The sequence below is a fragment of the Coenobita brevimanus genome, chromosome 97 (genome assembly GCF_032717465.1).
Source record: "Coenobita brevimanus isolate Jiangsu-jjx chromosome 97, ASM3271746v2, whole genome shotgun sequence".
NCBI classification, from domain to species: Eukaryota; Metazoa; Arthropoda; class Malacostraca; order Decapoda; family Coenobitidae; genus Coenobita; species Coenobita brevimanus.
The window spans coordinates 27,641,470-27,661,652 of NC_137050.1; the positions used below are offsets into that span (position 1 = coordinate 27,641,470).

General features: G+C 44.7%; 1 protein-coding gene across 1 annotated transcript in view; it reads right to left on the reverse strand.

The window, feature by feature from the left end:
• Ack-like (activated Cdc42 kinase-like) overlaps window positions 1-20,183 on the reverse strand; it is a 441,226-nt gene that overhangs the window by 125,691 nt on the left and 295,352 nt on the right. The gene's annotated exons all lie outside the window — the stretch shown is intronic.

Genomic DNA, 20,183 nt, shown 5'->3' on the forward strand with positions numbered 1-20,183 from the left:
CCTCCTAAAACTAGCGAACTTACAACGATGAACTTTGTGTAAAATAATTATCTTCTTGCAACATTACAAAAAATATGCAATATCTCTTGGGAGCAATTACACCATGGCAGAAGAACGAGGAAAGAATGAAGGAAAGAAAGACAGGAGAGGATGGAAGGAAAGAGGGATGGAGGAGAGAAAAGGGCAGACACCTAAGAGCAGCACTACATTGAGTGAGTGGATGGTGATGTATATATATATATATATATATATATATATATATATATCTATTGCCAGACACCTCAATCCCGTTTGGGGTGGCCACAAACAAATCGCCTCCAAGTCACCCTGTCCCCCGCCATTTCACTGCCCTGCTCCCAACTCACACCCCCCTCTCATATACCTCTCCACCCCATCCCTCCACCTCATCCTCGGCCTCCCCCTCCCTCTTCCCCCCTCCACCTCACTCGCATACACTCTCTTCGTCAGTCTTTCACCCTCCATCCTCTCCACATGGCCAAACCACCTCAGTGTGTTCCTCATAACGCTTCCTATCACATCCACATCCACACCACAACGCTCCTTTATATCCTCATTCGTCAGCCTGTCTCTCCATGTGACTCCACAGGCTCCTCTTAAATAACTCATTTCCACTGCTCTCACTCTTGACTTGTGTCCTTCCAACAATGTCCAAGCTTCACTTCCGTACGTTAGAGTTGGTATCACAATACTGTCATGTAGCAACTTTTTCACTTCCATGCTCACTTCCCTGTTTCTTATCGCTGCTTTCAAAAAACCAGCAACCTTTCTTCCCTCCTGTACCCTTTCAAGCACTTCACCCTCCAAACCTCCATCCTTACTCATCACACTACCCAAGTACTTAAACGTACTCACATTTTCCAATTCCTCACCATCCAACCTCGCTGTACATTCACTGACTTCACCTCTCTCAAAGACCATCACTTTACTCTTCCCTACATTCACCTTTAGATTCCGTTTCTTACACACACTCCCAAACTCATCCACCAAGCCTTGCAGCTCCCCTTTGTCTTCACTCAACAACACAGTATCATCTGCAAACAACAGCACAGGGAGTTTCCAAACACTATCCTCTCTCACCAGGGCCACTCCAACATCCACGACCCTACCTTGTACCTCTTTTATTACCCCATCCATGTACAGATTGAACAACCATGGAGACATGACACATCCTTGTTTCAACCCAACTTTCAAAGAGAAAAATTCACTCAGTTCACCATCCACACGCACTGCAGCCTTCGCACCATCGTACATACTCTTCACAGCATTCAACAACTTCCCATCTATTCCATATATTCTTAACACTTTCCACAATCCTTGTCTATCCACCCTGTCATATGCTTTCTCCAAATCCATGAAAGCCGCATACAACTTCTTTCCCTTCTCTAGAAACTTTCCCACTAAAGATCTAAGAATGAATATCTGATCTACACAACCTCTTCCCTTCCTAAAGCCTCCCTGTTCTTCTCCAACTAATTTCTCTGTTCTTTCTCTAACTCTGTCAATAAGTATCCTACCATACACTTTTCCTATTATACTAAGAAGACAAATGCCCCTATGATTACCACACACTTCTTTTTCCCTTTTTCCTTTGTACAAGGGAATAATTATACCTGACTTCCAATCCTCCGGGACTCTACCTTCCTCCCAGGCCGCTCTGCATATCTTCCACATCCATTCTACTACTATCTCTCTCCCATGCCTCAGCATTTCACCACACACTCCATCAATTCCTGGGTCTTTCCCCAATTTAACTTTCTTCACTGCTTCCACAACTTCTATCCTACTGATTTCTTCCTGTCTTCTCACCTCCCTCCTTCTCCCAGCCATTCCCCAGCCACTTATACTCGCATTACTTCCATCCTCTATGTTCAACAATTCCTTAAAGTGTTCTCTCCATCTGCTCACTGTTTTCTCCCTTCTCCACTAGTAATCTACCATTTTTATCTTTCACTCCCCTGCTAACTTAACTTCCACCCTGTCTTACTCTTTTCACCTCTTTCCAGAACATTTTCTTACAGTCACTCCACTTTACACTCAAATTCCTTCCAAATTCCTCATCCACTCTCTTCTTACTCTCTCTTACTAATCTTTTCACCTCTCTCATTCTTTCTACATATAACTCTCTCTTCCGCCTCTCAACTTCTTCCACGCCCCTATTTCTCATCCATTCATTGTATGCTTTCTTCTTTTGTGCCACAGCCTGTCTCACCTCTTCAGTCCACCACGCTGTTCCTTGCACCCCCCTCCGTCTTCTCTTCCTTCCACACACCACATCACATGCTGCACATTTCTTCTGTAAATATCCTACACACACCTTCCACGTCTCCCATCCGCTCCAATTCATATTTGCCCAATCGTTCCTCCACTTCTCTCTTATACTCTGCCTTTTTCTCATCCTCTTGTAACCTTTCCACTCTCCTTGCAACTACTCCTTCCTCTCGTCTTTCCCTTCTTCTATTCCTCCATCTTTCTTGAATTCTAATTCTGGCCACCACCAAGTAGTGGTCAGAAAGTCCACTCCCCTAACCTCTATAAACTCTTGCATCCATTACACATCTTCGCATCCTTTCATCCACACACACATAATCAATCATTGCCTTCCTTTCATTCAGTTCACCACCCACAGGTATATATATATATATATATATATATATATATATATATACAGTAGGTTCGCACAGTGCGCATCATCACAATGCGCGATTCGCATTGTGCACGAGTGACCAAAAATCATAACTAAAAACCCTTGAATGCACGAGTTTACCGCACAGAACGCAGGCAGAGGCAAGGAGTGGCTTAAAAATGCCATTTTCTATTAGTGCATGACCACCCCTCACGCAGTGTGTCACGTGTCAGAATGTTGATGCACAGAAATTCCTGGACATTCTACTGTGCAGCTTGGGGTACAAGGGAGCGGGCGTGCCATAACTGTCCTGGCTCGTGCACTGTGCAGATCCGCTCTCTACAGCTAACCTGTTGTGTACAACGTGTGGTGTTTTTTGTGCTGCTCCATCCTTGCCTGTACTTCGCCGCACCATGGCTCCAACCCCAAGAGTTAAGAAACTTCTGACACACGCCACCAAGTTAAAGATCATTAAGATGAAGGAGGAGGGTCAAGGAAACACTGCCATCGGGAGAGCCCTGGGACTGGCTGAATCTACAGTGAGAACTGTGTGGAAGAATCGTGAAGCCATAAAGGGTGTAGTGAAGATGTACGGTGCCTCTGACCTAGACGGCCGTTCGGGGGTGGGAAATCGTGCTATGATACTAATGGAGCGCTATCTTGCCACCTTCATAATGAGGAAGGAAAAGGAAGATGTTCTACTGAATGGAAGATTTATTCGGAACCAAGCCCAGCTCTTTTACAAGGCAGCATCTCGCAGGTTAAAAGTGGAAAAACGTTTCAGGGCATCGGTTGGATGGCTGGACCGTTTTCTCAAGCGCAAGGAACTCCGTTACGTGAAAGTGTCTGGTGAACGTGCCTTTGCCGACGAGCTGGCCGCGAGAGACTATCCTGCGATATTTAGAGCAATTATTGAAGAAGGACAGTACACCAAGGACCAGATCTACAACATCGATGAAACGTTGTTATATTACAAGGCCATGCCCAAATCAACTTACACTGCTAAAAGACAGAAACAAGCTCCTGGTCGCAAGCTCCAGAAGTGTAAGATGACAGTAAGGCAAGTGGCGTGTATTGGTACAAGTCCGCAAATGGTTGGATGACCGGGAACATTATGGCAGACTGGTTAACGAGGCGGTGTGTCCCTGATGCCAGGGCCAAGTGTCGGGAACTGGGCATTCCATTTAAGATGCTCCTTGTGCTTGATAATGCACCAAGTCACCCTCCATACCTTGAAGATCTGCATAAGGATTGTCGTGTTGTGTTTCTGCTGCCCCGCACGACGTCACTAGTGCAGCCACTGGATCAAGAACTAATCGCCGCTGTGAAGCACTTCTACCATAAGCAAGTGTACGACTACCTATGCAGGAAGACCGACACACAAGAGGAGCTTCATACCCTACAAGAAGATCACGACGAAGACCTTGATGAGGCATCTGCTCCCATTCCATCTCCACCAGCACCTGTATCCCGACCTGCCAGAGATACCATGACTGTTGAGGCATTTTGGTGTAATTTTACAGTGAAGGACGCAGTTGAATTTCTCCTGCAAGCCTGGCACCAGATTACACCTGCAACGGTGAACCATGCATGGCGAATGCTCGTGCCTCACTTATGCACGACCCAGGAGACGGCCATTCAACCACTGGCCGAGGCTGAGGCAGCAACACTGACAGCAGCACAAGCTGTACCAAGTTTCGAGGACATTACACTGGCAGACATACAAGAAGTGCACAATGCTACTGAGGAACAGCCTCCCGAGGAAGTGTTGCAACAGATAGACGAGGCTGAAGCAGACCCCGACGCCAGGCAGAGTCAAGTTGAGCAGCCTAGCGTGATGGAAGGCAGGACTGAGCTGTGTATATCAAACATTAGCAAGATCCTTGCTGCCACGGATAAGCTCAAGGAAGAGGTGAAGGAACAGGAAGTGAGCAACCTAAGAACGGAGGAACTTCTAGTTGGTATCGACAAACTCTTCCGTTTCTATAAAGACAGGCACAGGGAAGGAATAAACAGGAGAAGACAGATGCTCATAACAAGCTACACTCAGAAGCTCAAGTTGGTGAAATTGAGGAACCAGTGACATCGTCTGCTCCTGTTCCTGTTGAGGATGCAATGTCAGAAGTGTCAGCATTGGATTTTGAAGGGTTTATGGCCGAAGTGAGTGACTTTGATGCTCCTGGGGAAGGTGCTCAAGAGAAGTCTGTGGAGGGAAGTGTTGGTGCGGTGGGAGGTGCAGTGGGGAGTGGGGCGCTGTAAGTGTTGCCGCGCCTCAGAACCCGTTATTTAAGGTCATCAGGCCTGTTGTCTACTGTTGTTAAGGTGACTACCCATATTTTTGTTATTGTAGCTATAGCTTTAGTACAATGTCTGAAAAATATGACCTTTTTTATGTCTCTAAGGGCCAAAAAATGTCCAGGTATGAGGAGGTACCGTCCATATGTAATTATTTCCATAAGATTAAGTATTCCCAGTACGCGAATTCCCAGTTCGTGAGGTCGTGGACCGCCCAATCTTTCGCGCACTGTGCGAGCCTACTTTACTGTATGTATATACAGTACCCTCGCGTCCAGCACGGTAATATTGTCATGCATGGGTCACGTGTTGGACCAAAAACGTGTTGGACTAACAATAGAGCTTATGGGGAAAAATGAATTATGTCAGCAACCCTCGGAAAAGTCACCCTAAATACCTACCATATACCTATACATATATTGGTACTATTGTAATTATAATAAATGGTACTGTGCTATGAATGATAACTAACCTTTTAGGATAGTGTTGGTGGGCTTGCTGGGAATGGAAGGTGGTATCCAAGGCTGTAGTTTGTCCTACTGGGTCCCCGGAGGATGGCTGCTGGCGTCACTAGCGGGTAATGGCTGTTGCTCCTCCTCAACCTCCCTCATAAATCCTTCGAAATCAAACCTCCCTCATAAATCCTTCGAAATCACACTCAGAATCACTATCTTCGTCCACAGCCATGGAAGATCCTGCTTCTGCCTGTCCTAGCCCGGCAAAGTGCATGCTTCTCACACTGTTGCCAGAGCCCCGTCTCGTGACTGCGGAAAGTGATCGCTGTCGCTGACTCGGTAGAGAATAAGGAGAAGCAACTTTGTTTATAAACTGGTACGCACGCCGATGAGAAGGGTTTCAAAATGATTGATATTTATTCTAAAATATTAATATGTATTCAGTGTCAGGCTAAATGTTCAATGCTGTAGTACGATACATTCTCTGTCGAGTTGCCTGGATTTTGGTCACACTGTTTTCCCCATCGTATGCTAGGCAGGAATCCATCCAGATGAATTCCAAATGCCCGTGGTATCGTCGGCAATTTTACCACGTTACCGTTCCGATTTACCTTCGTATCCTCGGCAAACCTGGTATGAAGTGCCGTGTGATAGCCTTCGGCTGCCAGGATCTTGTCTAAAGTTTTTTATTATGATCACGTTGGCTTCATTCATGTCGTAGGCCTTGGCAATGTCATCTTTCCTCTCCCCTTTCTTCTTCCTCTCAATGCTTTCTAGCTTGGTGGCCTGAGGGATGTGCCGACGCTTCTTGGGGTTCTCAGAAGGCTTCCTAGGCATCGTGAGCAGGGTAAAATGCAGTAACAAGGGCAGAAAATGCACCAAGAAAAAAGCACCTTCCAATGCAATTATGCGACTGAGTGGCTCTGTGGCGGGAGAAATGTAAACAAAACATCACGTGACACCAGAAGCGTTTTTAATTGGGCGGCATCACGATCACGTCACAATAGCAGGCGGGGAAGGCTACTTGATCAGAAGTTTTTCATTGGCTATCATCATCATGGGAATGTCCAGTATGGCCGTGTTGGACCGGGGGTGATCGTGCTAGAGTGAACTCTGCGGATTTGGCCCACTTCTCGGAGCTCTGTGCGTGTTATGCTAACACACTCGTGTTGCAGTAATTAAATCATATTAAATAATACTAATTAATTGCTCACCGTGCTGGACTCGAATCGTGCTGGACTAACGCGTGCTGGACGCGAGGGTACTGTATATATATATATATATATATATATATATATATATATATATATATAGTATACTGTATGTATATATGCATATATTGGATATGGTCCGTGGGGGCGACCATCATCCACTCACTTGAAGTCGTGCTGCCTGTTTCTTCCTTAGCCTTTATCATTCTTTTTCTGTGCCTGCCCTCCCCTCTTCCTGTTTCTCCCATCTTTCCTGTCACTTCTTATTGCTTTTCTTTCCTTTACAGGTGGCTTTACATTTAGTGACAAGCCAAATGGTTTCCTGTAAGCCAAAAAACCATTTACAACACTGGGTAGTAACTATATAACCAAACCATACATGCTCCCTACGTGTCAGCAAGTGGGTTGGTAGAGGGTTTGTGCCCCTCCCCGTAAAACAAATAACTCAAAGTCAAATGGCCACCCCTTACGGGATTGCTGCGTCTGGCAATAGACAGATATATATTTATACACATATGTACACACATACACACACATATATATATATATATACCACTACTTGGTGGCGCCCAGAATTAGGATTCAAGTAAGATGGAGGAATAGAAGAAGGGAAAGACGAGAGGAAGGAGTAGTTGCAAGGAGAGTGGAAAGGTTACAAGAGGATGAGAAAAAGGCAGAGTATAAGAGAGAAGTGGAGGAACGATTGGGCAAACATGAATTGGAGCAGATGGGAGACGTGGAAGGTGTGTGTAGGATATTTACAGAAGAAATATGTGCAGCATGTGATGTGGTGTGTGGAAGGAAGAGAAGATGGAGGGGGGTGCAAGGAACAGCGTGGTGGACTGAAGAGGTGAGACAGGCTGTGGCACAAAAGAAGAAAGCATACAATGAATGGATGAGAAATAGGGGCATGGAAGAAGTTGAGAGGCGGAAGAGAGAGTTATATGTAAAAAAGAAAGAGACAGGTGAAAAGATTAGTAAGAGAGGGTAAAAAGAGAGTGGATGAGGAATTTGGAAGGAATTTGAGTGTAAAGTGGAGGGACTGTAAGAAAATGTTCTGGAAAGACATGAAAAGAGTATGAAAGAGTGGAAGTGAAGTTAGCAAGGGAGTGAAAGATAAAAATGGTAGACTACTAGTGGAGAAGGGAGACAAAGTGAGCAGATGGAGAGAACACTTTAAGGAATTGTTGAACATAGAGGACGGAAGTAATGCGAGTATAAGTGGCTGGGGAATGGCTGGGAGAAGGAGGGAGGTGAGAAGACAGGAAGAAATCAGTAGGATAGAAGTTGTGGAAGCAGTGAAGAAAGTTAAATCGGGGAAAGACCCAGGAATTGATGGAGTGTGTGGTGAAATGCTGAAGCATGGGAGAGAGATAGTAGTAGAATGGATGTGGAAGATGTGCAGAGTGACCTGGGAGGAAGGTAGAGTCCCGGAGGATTGGAAGTCAGGTATAATTATTCCCTTGTACAAAGGAAAAGGGGAAAAAGAAGTGTGTGGTAATCATAGGGGCATTTGTCTTCTTAGTATAATAGGAAAAGTGTATGGTAGGATACTTATTGACAGAGTTAGAGAAAGAACAGAGAAATTAGTTGGAGAAGAACAGGGAGGCTTTAGGAAGGGAAGAGGTTGTGTAGATCAGATATTCATTCTTAGATCTTTAGTGGAAAAGTTTCTAGAGAAAGGAAAGAAGTTGCATGCGGCTTTCATGGATTTGGAGAAAGCATATGACAGGGTTGACAGACAAGGATTGTGGAAAGTATTAAGAATATATGGAATAGATGGGAAGTTGTTGAATGCTGTGAAGAGTATGTACGATGGTGCGAAGGCTGCAGTGCGTGTGGATGGTGAACTAGGTGAATTTTTCTCTTTGAAAGTTGGGTTGAAACAAGGATGTGTCATGTCTCCATGGCTGTTCAATCTGTACATGGATGGGGTAATAAAAGAGGTACAAGGTAGGGTAGTGGATGTTGGAGTGGCCCTGGTGAGAGAGGATAGTGTTTGGAAACTCCCTGTACTGTTGTCTGCAGATGATACTGTGTTGTTGAGTGAAGACAAAGGGGAGCTGCAAGGCTCGGTGGATGAGTTTGGGAGTGTGAGTAAGAAACGGAATCTAAAGGTGAATGTAGGGAGGAGTAAAGTGATGGTCTTTGAGAGAGGTGAAGTCAGTGAATGTACAGCGAGGTTGGATGGTGAGGAATTGGAAAATGTGAGTATGTTTAAGTACTTGGGTAGTGTGATGAGTAAGGATGGAGGTTTGGAGGGTGAAGTGCTTGAAAGGGTACAGGAGGGAAGAAAGGTTGCTGGTTCTTTGAAAGCAGCGATAAGAAACAGGGAAGTGAGCATGGAAGTGAAAAAGTTGCTACATGACAGTATTGTGATACCAACTCTAACGTACGGAAGTGAAGCTTGGACGTTGTTGGAAGGACACAAGTCAAGAGTGAGAGCAGTGGAAATGAGTTATTTAAGAGGAGCCTGTGGAGTCACATGGAGAGACAGGCTGACGAATGAGGATATAAAGGAGCGTTGTGGTGTGGATGTGGATGTGATAGGAAGCGTTATGAGGAACACACTGAGGTGGTTTGGCCATGTGGAGAGGATGGAGGGTGAAAGACTGACGAAGAGAGTGTATGCGAGTGAGGTGGAGGGGGGAAGAGGGAGGGGGAGGCCAAGGATGAGATGGAGGGATTGAGTGGAGAGGTATATGAGAGAGGGGGGTGCAAGTTGGGAGCAGGGCAGTGAAATGGCGGGGGACAGGGTGACTTGGAGGCGATTTGTTTGTGGCCACCCCAAATGGGATTGAGGCGTCTGGCAATAGATAGATAGATATATATGTATACAGTAGGATCTCACCGATAACGACTTCGACAATAACGTTTTTGGCAATAACTGTACGTTAGAATAGATACCCAGTTTCTGTAATAACTTTTGGATTCACTTGAATAACGGTTATTTCGTGAATACCAAGTTGTTATACTGCTAATATGTCCATAAGAAGGTGAGGAATGAAACAGACAAACACAAGAAGAAATGAAGGAAATCGCCCAAAATGTGAGCAGTAGTGAGGAGGAGGCGGAGGATCCTCCCGTCGCCACCTCCCCTGAGTCGCCCGCTGCCGTCCCCTCCACCTCCACTGCCCTACCTAACTCACTATCTGCTTCCCCCTCCACCTCTACAACCCATGTGACTCACCTGCTCCACCTGGCATACCTGCAACCCCCAACATAATAACTGTTGCTGCATTCTGGAAGAAATATAACTTTCAACAGTCTGTAAATTACTTCATCAGTGCCTGGAATAATACAACATTGGAAACCATTAAACACGCTTGGTCGGCACTCCAGCCACAACTGCTGAGACAGAGCGAGAGCAGCCATCAGAAATAATGACTAATGACTGGACTTGTAAATCATATTTCAAGAAAATACCAGAAAAAGTATCACGATCGAGTGAATGCCCGCCATCAGTCACTCATCACTCACTTTCTTTCACAAAGCTAGCCAGCCGAGGAAGAACAACAGAGAAGGGTTGAGTACATGATGACACTGATGACACTGGGGACTTTCCTGAAGATTTTGACTTTATGGGGTTTGATGAAGTGTTGATGGAAGTGGGTGACCCTGGCATGAGAGGCAGGAATGGGGACGAGGCCAGCAAGGGGTCGGGGTACACTGCAGTAGCGTCCATGCACAAGCCTTGAAACAATCATCACACCAAACACCTCATAACTCCTTGAAGGTGAGTTTTATATTACTCATGATGATTTAATAACTAATCTTATTATTTCAGCTAAAAAAGTAGTGATAGGAGGGCTCCGGCGGGAAAAGTGGATAAAAGTCCTGGAGTGGCAGCACCAATAAACCCTTTATACATGTATTTTAATGTCATGCAAATAACATTTTCGCTAATAACGCCATTTTTCTGGCACCAATTAGACGTTATTAGACGTTATTCTTAGGAAGCACAACAAGCTTCCCCAAACCCTTCCCAGAGAAACAACCCAATAACATAAGTGAATCAGGGTGTTTGACTGTGCTCTCCACGTAACGAGGGTCAAGCGGGTCACTACCTCTGCGCCGGTACACGAGTGTGCTCCTTGATTACAGGTAACACTAAACGTTGCCTCATCAGACCACAACACTGACAACCATTGGTCCTCACCCCAGTTAAGGTACTTGTTAGCAAAAGCAAGCCTATGAAGTCGCTGGTAACATGTAAGAAGAGGCTTTCTCACAGGCCTGTGACTTGTGTAACCAAGTTCATGGACTCTTTGAGACACCGTGCGCACTGAAACCTCACCAAACACTTCTGGGTTGTTCTCCTTAATTTTCCTTGCACTCACACGAGGATTAGACTCCACTGCATGTTTTAACACATTAACAGACCTCAGGGAAGTTTTCCTGGGCCTACCAGACCGCAGTTTCATTGTAGGAACATCACCACTATTTTCCATTCAAAATTGGGCACACCATCTCCGCACTGTCGATCGAGCCACACCAAACAAATCACTAATTTCCTTCGTAGGGTAGCCTGCCTCCTTTAGAGCAATGATCTGTGATATGATTTCACTCGAAAGTTCACGGGTAGGGGCCATAACAAAGTGGCGAAAGCCAAAACACTGCGGGAAACTAGGTAAAAAATGGCGCATGAAGAGAGGGAGGAGCGGAGGAGTTCCTCTCTCTCGCGCAGCCCGTAAGCAACTGAGGCGGCAGCCAACCAGCACGCAGTAAGGCCTCAGGCTCCCGTGACGTCATGTTAGCAGCCCAAACATCTGGCTCAATTTTTAGTACCAAAAAAGGGTGATTCTCTTTTCGCCAAGAGTATTGCGCGCCCTGACATAGGCGTTCGATACTTTTGTCGAGCACTGTATATATATACAGTGGGCTCGCACAATGCGCGAGAGATTGGGCGGTGCACGAGCTCGCGCACTGGGAATTCGCGTACTAGGAATACACAATCTTATGGAAATAATTACATATGAGCGGTACCCCCTCATACCTGGACATTTTTTGGCCCTTAGAGACATAATAAAGGTCATATGTTTCAGACATTGTACTAAAGCTATAGCTACAATAACAAAAATATGGGTAGTCACCTTAACAACAGTAGACAACATGCCTGATGACCTTAAATAACAGGGGTTCTGAGGTATCAACACTTACAGCGTCGCACTCCCCACCGCACCAACACTTCCCTCCACAGACTCCTCTTGATCACCTTCCCCAGGAGCATCAAAGTCACTCACTGTCACGAATCAATTCGCGACATTTCCTTTTTGTGAGAAGCCACGAACTATTAGTGGAAAACTCACTGTGTATCGCTCAGTTAACCGTTTCTCTCTCCATTCCGGGGTATACTTTTCAAATAATTCGTCACCGTTTTCAAAAAGTGACCGATTTAATGCACGTCACTAAGTGCGCTACTGAGCGATACAATTATTTCTTTATCGTTTGCCTCTGCTTCCCTCAACCGTTAGCCACGCCTTGCGTCCTGCCCATTCAATGTATTTGAATTCAGTTTTGTGTTTGCTGTGACGGAGAAAGGGTCTGTGCTCAGAAGTGGAGAGGTCAGCTAGCACCCCAAGCTCCATTAGTACAGTTAATCCCAGCTCTCCCACCTTAGTGGTGATACACAGTATTCATCGACTGGTATTTCTTTGTGTATTTTGTAGTCTTAAGAGTTTAGTTAAGGTGTTTTTCCTAGGCGTAAGTATTTAGCTTTTGTGCGAGTGAGCGAGTGCGTCTCATTGATTTGATTTGAAATGTAATGTTAAATTTATTTTTGTAATTAATAAATTTAACAGTTCTATTTCTTGAGCTTAATGTAGAGTAAATCTTGTTTCATTTCTCCATAATTAAGCTTACTTTCCATATAGCTCCTAGCTTGCATAAACGTTTTACTATTCATAACTGGTACTTAGACCAGTCTTGTATTAACTTAAAATCCGTTGTGCCAGGAGTTAATGCATCAGCAAGAACCTGATGTTATTATTATTAGTATTAGTTATTTATTGTCAGGGGTGATGTAACTTTCTCCAGAGGCTAACAGTACAGTAATTCAGCAATTGTGAGTAATTAGTCTCTGCTGTGTACTGTTGAGGAAGTTTATAAATTCTCGTTCTTAGAGAATCTTAGCAAATCAGCGTAAAGTAATCGTTGCTTGATGTAGCAAGACAATCATTGTCTCTGCGCTTCAATATTATTGAATATAAATATCAATTTAAATAATATTTAACCATTTATATCAAAATTACAGATCTAATATAAAAACCCCGTGACAATTGGCGACCTCATTCCAGGATATTAACTCCTAGCTATAAAGCTATTCACGAGATAGTGCTCACTCATTCATATTTAGGTATTTATCATTAAAGTTTATAGGCACAAGCTTACTGGTGTTTACCCTTAATTTAGCAAGTGAATTTTGCTTTATTTATCAATAGAATACGTAACTCTAGTTTATTTTTGGTAACGCCAGACGATTTTATTCGCTCCTGGGAAGTCGCCGTACCCATTGTGTTTATTATTGAGTCTTCCCAGTCATTTACATTTTTTATTTATTCTTTGCCAGTTAATTAGATAAGACTGGTCACCACTAGCTTGTGTCTGTATTCTTTACTTGTGTTTATTAGTATTCGTCGCTAAGCAGTCAGTACTCAATTTCGGTTACTTAGTAAATTGAGCTAGCATCATGGCTACAGCTGTATATGTACAGGAAGCCAAAGATATTGGTCTCACAGACCCAGAGAAAATACAGAGTTACGTTCTCTCACGGTTCAATTACGAGCAAGAACGTGAGAAAGATGCTCGTGAAGAGCGTAGGATTCAGCGCGAATGCGAGCGAGAACAGCGCGAATACGAGCGAGAACAGCGTGAGGAACGTGAAAGAGAGCGTGCTTATGAACAAGAGCAGCGTGAGAAACAGCGCGAATACGAGCAGAAACAACGCGAGCTCGAGTTAGAAAAAGAGCGAGAACAGCGCGAATACGAGCAGAAACAACGCGAGCTCGAGTTAGAAAAAGAGCGAGAACAGCGCGAATACGAGCGTGAACAACGAGACAGAGAACGAGAACACGAACGTGCCGAGCGAGAAGCACGCGAGAGACATGAACTTGAAGTGCTGAGCTCAAGCGAGATTCCTTGGCTTCAGACACGTCTGGTGCAGTTGGTCCAAGCTCCACGAGCGTTCCCCCTGCACATGTCCTGGCGACCCCACGCATCAAGCTTCCTTCATACAAGGAAAGCGAGCGAATCGAGCCGTACATAGCTCGTTTTGAGGACATGGCAGACTTATATCAACTGGATGAGGCAGCTAAGCGGCTTCAGTTTCTTAGCCTATTTGAGGGCCCTGCCCTCGATATTCTCCACAGAATTCGTGGAGACAATCTCACATATGAGATGATGAAAGCTGCACTCATTAAGGCGTATGGTCTCACAGTAGACGACGCCAAAGTTCAGTTCATGCGAGCTCGTCTCCAAGACAAGGAGACAGCTGTTCAGTTCCTTGATCGTCTCACAGCTTACTTAAATGAGTGGATGGAGAAAGATGAAACTCCTTCCACGCGTGAGGGGATAATTGACCTTATGCTGCGTACACAGCTAGAGAGGTCGTGGCCTGCTGAGCTCATAGCACAGCTTAAGATCTGCCAGGTGAAAGATGCCAGCCAAATGGCAGAGAAGGCTGACGCATTCTTTACTGCATACGGGTATCAAGCTCGTAAGCAAAACACCTGGAGCAGAAAAGATACTGCCAAATCTGGGAAGTCGTCTCAGACTGAACCCCAGCAACAAGGCCATTCTCAGAATAATGGCCAAGGTCCAAAACCGCAGTGGAAGGACCAGGGACAAAACACTCAGAAACCTGAGTGGAAGAGGTACAACAAGTACTCTAACCAACAGCAGTATCAGCCACGCAACCGACCGTCGGGACAAAGTTTTTCACCACCAGCTCAAAAGAGGCAGGAAGCGAATGCAGCCTTCATTCCTCAGCAGCAGCCTGGTGGTCACGTCCCTACCAGTGTGGGTACTTCCCCACAGTTCACTAGTCCCACAGTGACAGTGAACCCCCCTCCACAGATGGCCAATGTTCCATCTTCCCAAGTATGTAATTCTCAAGGCACAATGTTCGCCGCATCAATTCAGCAGCCTCATGAGTGGCTAGCTGCTTCCTCCACAGGCCCTCCCACAGGTGACAGTACCTTCTTTGTTCAGCAAGGGTTTGTGGGAGACATTCCTGTGAAGGTCCTGAGAGACAATGGTTCCTCAGGTTGCTCTGTTAAGCAGAGTTTGGTTCGGCCTGAGCAGTATACAGGTCGACAGATCCATGCAAGCCTTATTGATGGATCAGTGAGATTGTTCCCTGAGGCATGTATCCAGGTGGCATCTCCATTTTATACTGGTATGACACTTGCAGTTGTCATGCCAGAGCCTCTATATGACTTAATAGTAGGCAATATTAATGGAGTCAAGGATAGTTGCTCCGATGGCGCTACTCAGACTTCGGCTGCTGCGGTAACACGAGCCATGACTGAGGCTCCAGACTGTGTCACCCCAGTGATCATTGAATCGCCGCAAGATCTGATGTGCAGTCAACTTGTTGTACAAGAACAACATTCTGACCCGACACTTGCTGCCGTGCGGAATAAACAAAAGGGTCGAGTGATTAAGTATTCACGGGGAGGTCGAGCCAAGTTCCTTCGCAAACAAGGACGGCTCTACCGTGAGTCACGAACACCCGAGGGCGAGGTTCGACTGCAGTTTGTCGTTCCCGCCAAGTACCGCCTAGCAGTGTTACAATGGGGTCATTGTTCAGTCTCAGGAGGTCACATGGGCAAAAGGAAGACCCAGGGCCGTATCCGAGCTGACTTTTTCTGGCCAGGGATGGGACGGGACATAGATAGTTTTGTCCGTTCCTGTAGTGTGTGCCAAAGTATCACCACTAATCAGGGACATGCCCTTCCTGTGCCATTTGTAACTACACCTGTAATCTCTGAGTCAGTTGAGAGACAGGGTAGTGGTGAAGTGGGTGCAGACCTGACGTCTCGCCCATTGGCCCCACAGGACACATTATGTCCAGGGCCTGTACATACATATTATGTACCGTAAGTTAAGGGGGAAGTTGAGAGGCGACTTGAGGCTATGGAAGACCCAAGTTTGCACAAGGATTCTCAGCTTCCCGATACTAATATAAGTACTGTAGGTTAAGGGGGAAGTTCGAGAGAGAACTCCGCAGTGGCGACTTGAGGCTATGGAAGACCCAAGTTTGCACAAGGATTCTCAGCTTCCCGGTACTAATATAAGTACTGTAGGTTAAGGGGGAAGTTCGAGAGAGAACTCCGCAGAGGCGACTTGAGGCTATGGAAGACCCAAGTTTGCATAAGGATTCTCAGCTTCCCGGTACTAATAGAAGTACTGTAGGTTAAGGGGGAAGTTCGAGAGAGAACTCCGCAGTGGCGACTTGAGGCTATGGAAGACCCAAGTTTGCATAAGGATTCTCAGCTTCCCGGTACTAATAGAAGTACTGTAGGTTAAGGGGGAAGTTCGAGAGAGAACTCCGCAGTGGCGACTTGAGGCTATGGAAGACCCAAGTTTGCATAAGGATTCTCAGCTTCCCGGTACTAATAGAAGTACTGTAGGTTAAGGGGGAAGTTCGAGAGAGAACTCCGCAGTGGCGACTTGAGGCTATGGAAGACCCAAGTTTGCATAAGGATTCTCAGCTTCCCGGTACTAATATAAGTATTGTACTGTAGGTTAAGGGGGAAGTGAGAATTCCGCAGAGGTGACTTGAGGCTATGGAAGACCCAAGTTTGCAAGGATTCTCAGCTCTCCGATACTAATATAAGTATTGTAGGTTAAGGCACAGGTTGAGGACCCGTGTGCGGTTTGAGGCTATGGAAGACCCAAGTTTGCACAAGGATTCTCAACTTGCCGACCATAATTGTGTGCTATAATTAATGGCGACCTCGAATGTACGTCGTAGCACTGACTGCTAGGCAGAGAGTAATTGTAACATAATAAAATTTTGTCCCATTGACACTTTTGATGCTCCACCTCAATTGGTTTTGCAGGTTCAGCAATGGGTGTAGCAGTTTTGCTGTGCGGACCAGCCGATCGTCTGCCGCACGCTGCCACCTCTTCTCCTCTGCCTTCGTCATCGCCATATATTATTTACTGTGTCATTTTACACGTAGGTACAGTTACACTGCAACTGTCACACCTACACCGTGTATTACATACACCACGCTACACAACAATTAGTTGTCAGTGTAAATGTAGCGAATTTTCGCTCAGTTTGACCTGAGTACAGGATTTTCACCGTCGTCACGGAGTTTTTCCCTCAAGCTTGCTTCTATTAACGTAAATACGAGGTTTTTTCGCTCACTGGCGACTGCGATTTTCTCCTGTAGCAGGATAGCACACACACCACAGTGTGAATCTTGTGTGACTGAGTTAGGATTTATATATATGTATATTGAAATCTTTCTTCTGAAGGAAGAAAGATTTAATTTTCATGGGGCGTAATGTCACGAATCAATTCGCGACATTTCCTTTTTGTGAGAAGCCACGAACTATTAGTGGAAAACTCACTGTGTATCGCTCAGTTAACCGTTTCTCTCTCCATTCCGGGGTATACTTTTCAAATAATTCGTCACCGTTTTCAAAAAGTGACCGATTTAATGCACGTCACTAAGTGCGCTACTGAGCGATACAATTATTTCTTTATCGTTTGCCTCTGCTTCCCTCAACCGTTAGCCACGCCTTGCGTCCTGCCCATTCAATGTATTTGAATTCAGTTTTGTGTTTGCTGTGACGGAGAAAGGGTCTGTGCTCAGAAGTGGAGAGGTCAGCTAGCACCCCAAGCTCCATTAGTACAGTTAATCCCAGCTCTCCCACCTTAGTGGTGATACACAGTATTCATCGACTGGTATTTCTTTTGTGTATTTCGTAGTTTTAAGAGCTTAGTTAAGGTGTTTTTTCCCTAGGCGTAAGTATTTAGCTTCTGTGTGAGTGAGCGAGTGCGTCTCATTGATTTGATTTGAAATGTAATGTTAAATTTATTTTTGTAATTAATAAATTTAACAGTTCTATTTCTTGAGCTTAATGTAGAGTAAATCTTGTTTCATTTCTCCATAATTAAGCTTACTTTCCATATAGCTCCTAGCTTGCATAAACGTTTTACTATTCATAACTGGTACTTAGACCAGTCTTGTATTAACTTAAAATCCGTTGTGCCAGGAGTTAATGCATCAGCAAGAACCTGATGTTATTATTATTAGTATTAGTTATTTATTGTCAGGGGTGATGTAACTTTCTCCAGAGGCTAACAGTACAGTAATTCAGCAATTGTGAGTAATTAGTCTCTGCTGAGTACTGTTGAGAAAGTTTATAAATTCTCGTTCTTAGAGAATCTTAGCAAATCAGCGTAAAGTAATCGTTGCTTGATGTAGCAAGACAATCATTGTCTCTGCGCTTCAATATTATTGAATATAAATATCAATTTAAATAATATTTAACCATTTATATCAAAATTACAGATCTAATATAAAAACCCCGTGACACTCACTTCGGCCATAAACCCTTAAAAGTCCAATTCTGACACTTCTGACATTGCATCCTCTTCATCCTCAACAGGAACAGGAGCAGACGATGTCGATGGTTCTGCAATTTCACCAACTTGAGCCCGCTGTGTGTAGCTTGTTATGAGCGTCTGTCTTCTACTGTTTATTTCTTCCCTGTGCCTGTCTGTGTAGAAACGGAAGAGTTTGTCGATACCAACCAGAAGTTCCTCCGTTCTTAGGTTGCTCACTTCCCGTTCCTTCACCTCTTCCTTGAGCTTATCCACGGCAGCAAGGATCTTGCTTATGTTTGACGTACACAGCTCAGTCCTGCCTTCCATCACACTCAGCTGCACAACTTGACTCTGCCTGGCGTCAGGCATCAACATGATGACACGTGACACGCTGCGTGAGGGGTGGTTGCGCACTAGTAGAAAATGGCATTTTTGAGCCACTCCTTGCCTCTGCCTTGCGTTCTGTGCGGTAAACTCGTGCATTGAAGGGTTTTTGGTCATGATTTTTGCTCACTCGTGCACAAGGCGAATCGCGCACTGCTATGATGCGCACTGTGCGAGCCTACTGTATATATAAATAATATATACAGTAATCCCCCTAATATCCGAAAGCCCAATATCCGAACATCCCCACTAACCGGACATAATCCTCCTGGGATCCAATATTCCCAAAATGGGCCAAAAACCGCAAAAAATTCGAAAAAAATCTGACTTTTTTCCCTCCCATAATTTGAAATTCCCGCCTGGCGCCGAACAGCTGTTACACCATGGTCCCTTCACCCCTTCCTTCCTCCCCCTCCCCTGTCAGGTTGCCATTTGGTGTTTTTCATTACCAAGTGTGGGCCAATTTGGTAATGAAAAATTCGTTTGGTAATGAATTAGAATAATGCATTACCAAATGGATTTTTCACATGTATGAGGATACACAGGATGGAGATGGTGGATTGTTTGCTCTCTCTGATTAATCTGCTACCCTACATAGTGTGAAAATAATCAACATGGTGTTAGTTATAAGGAGAGTGATTACATGTATTTCCACTTGTATATATAATTAGTGAAGAATATGTGCTAGGTTTACGAATCTGGTAATGAAAAGTTATATTTGACAATGAAAGTTGAGGAGATTGGTAATGTGGCTGTTGCGATCTGGCAACTCTGTTACCCCACCAACAACAGTCACAGCTTAACTCTGATGGAGAGCAGATACTCATAACAGTGCAAGCCACAGGTGCTTGTTTTTTGTGAATAAACAGTGAATAAACTGCAATACCTTGCCACTAGAACACACAGGAATTTACAGTGTTGTTTAGTGTTAAGAAATTAGAATTTAGAGTGCAGAGGATTAACTGTGGACTGCAAACTGGCTGTTCAAACCAGTCCAGGAGCAATGGACTTGTAAGTACCCAGAATGTTTAATATTGTATAAACTCACCTCTAAAACCTCATTTTATGGTTCTTTTGCATTTATTTCAGTCTTTTATGTCCCTTATTGGTGTGATTTGGGTCTTAAATAGGTGCAATGCATGTCCAGAGGGAGTTGTATAGGTGTTTTTCAGAGTTAGGGTCCATAAGTACAAGTCCATAAGCTGGGGCCCAATATCCGGACAGGACCACTATCTGGACCTGCCTATGGCTCTATTAAGTCAGATATTGGAGGGATTACTGTATGTATATATGTATGTATGTATGTATATATATATATATATATATATATATATATATATATATATATATAAATTTTATAAGTGGTAGGTAGGGGCACCCATCGTCCACCCACTTAGTGTAATGTTGCTCTGTTTTTAGGGTGGCTACACTGAGGGACAGGCTGGGTGGTTTCCTGGCCAGGAAGACATTTGCAGTGCTGGGTGGTAACCTTATAACCAACCAGCACGTGTTCCCTACGTGACAACAAGTGGGTTTGTGGAGGGTTAGTGCCCCTCCCCTGAAAACAACTAACTAAAAATACAAAGAAGTAGTCTCGGACCAGGACTGACGACAAGGTGACGACTAAG